The sequence below is a fragment of the Chrysochloris asiatica genome, unplaced genomic scaffold (genome assembly GCF_000296735.1).
Source record: "Chrysochloris asiatica unplaced genomic scaffold, ChrAsi1.0 scaffold00079, whole genome shotgun sequence".
In the NCBI taxonomy this organism is placed as follows: Eukaryota; Metazoa; Chordata; class Mammalia; order Afrosoricida; family Chrysochloridae; genus Chrysochloris; species Chrysochloris asiatica.
The window spans coordinates 5,810,329-5,811,780 of record NW_006408597.1 but is presented as its reverse complement, the minus strand read 5'-3'; the positions used below and the strand labels follow the sequence as shown (position 1 = coordinate 5,811,780).

At 43.7% G+C, this 1,452-nt stretch overlaps 1 protein-coding gene across 2 annotated transcripts in view; it reads left to right on the top strand.

Moving 5' to 3' along the window:
* RGS6 (regulator of G-protein signaling 6) overlaps nucleotides 1-1,452 on the top strand; it is an 833,734-nt gene that overhangs the window by 525,781 nt on the left and 306,501 nt on the right. The gene's annotated exons all lie outside the window — the stretch shown is intronic.

Genomic DNA, 1,452 nt, shown 5'->3' with positions numbered 1-1,452 from the left:
ACCATTCTGGAAAACAGTATGGCGCTTCCTCAGAATGTTGGAAATAGAAATACCATATGATCCAGCTATTCCTCTACTTGATCATAGCCACAAGAAATACAAGTCATATCATGAGTAGATATATGCCCACCAATGTTCATAGCAGCACTATTCACAATAGCAAAAAGAGAGACAGCCTAAGTGCCCATCAATGAAAGAATGGATAAACAAACTGTGGTACATACACAGAATGGAATGTTATGTTACCTTGAAGCTGCAAGGAAGCTGCAAGCCACCGCATAACATGTATGAACCTTGAGGACATTTATGCTGAGTGAAATTAGTCAGTCCCAAAAGGACAAATATTGCATAGGACCATTATTGTAAAACCTTAAGAAAAGATACCCATACTAAAAGGGGGAAAAAAATTCTTTGTTGGTTACCTGTGGGGGTGGGGTGTGGTGTTTTGGAGAGGTGGAGTGAGATGACCGTAGAACACAGGGTAGGGGGCAGACACATCATAGTTTGGGCAAAGGGGGAGGGTGTGGAAGAACAAGGTAGATAGGTGAACACTGAGACAGGCTTGCATGAGCTAAATGGGAAAGAGGTAAATAGTGATGCATGCTCAACCTTGAAACAACAGGACTCTGTGATACAGGGATCGAGGCATACCCTGAAGAAGGGAAATAATACTAAGATGCTTGACTGGCTTATGAATATTGGTTTCCCTTGCCTACTATTGTAAAATAGACACTTGAGTGGGATAGGAAGGAATGTCAGGAAACATAATTACAGAAAGCTTGTAAGCCTATCTTGAGCCTATAACTGATTGGAATACCTAAAAGGGGTTCTAGAACTTGCCCAATGAAATGGGCCTCTTGCTGAGCCTTTGGTGTGTATAGGACCTTAGGTGGAATCCTGAGTCCCATCCAGAACCTTCTGAGGTGGGACATTCCCATTAGAAAGGAAAAGCAGACCTGCCTGGAACAGCTAGAGCAACACAAGATACATCTTCAAAGAAAGATCATCAGGAAAAAAAAAAAAAAATGGCAGTATGATAGGCTGCTACAAGAATAAGCAAGCTGTTTGCCAGGAAGCCATCAAGGCAAGCAATCGAGTCCCTTCCGGACAAACTCCCTTCTAAGACTGAAACTCAAAGGGAATACATGAGCAGTCATGTACACTTGCTGGTGACCACATTGGTCTACTGGTGAGAGGAAGAGGGGTTTAGGCAGCAATGAAGAAATGGGCTGAGTTCAGCCATGCTCCATAGACTCCCATTGACTTGGAGATGAGAGAGAGAAGAGGAAGGGCTGGTTGGTCCAAAGTGTGGTGAGACCTGAGGACACCTGAGTCCATGGACAGAAACATAGCTATAGAGGACTAGAGCTGAGAGTGAAGTATCCAGCTGATATGAAGTGAGGGGAGATACACAAGAACACCCAAACTTGCAGACAGTACCCATTTGACCTA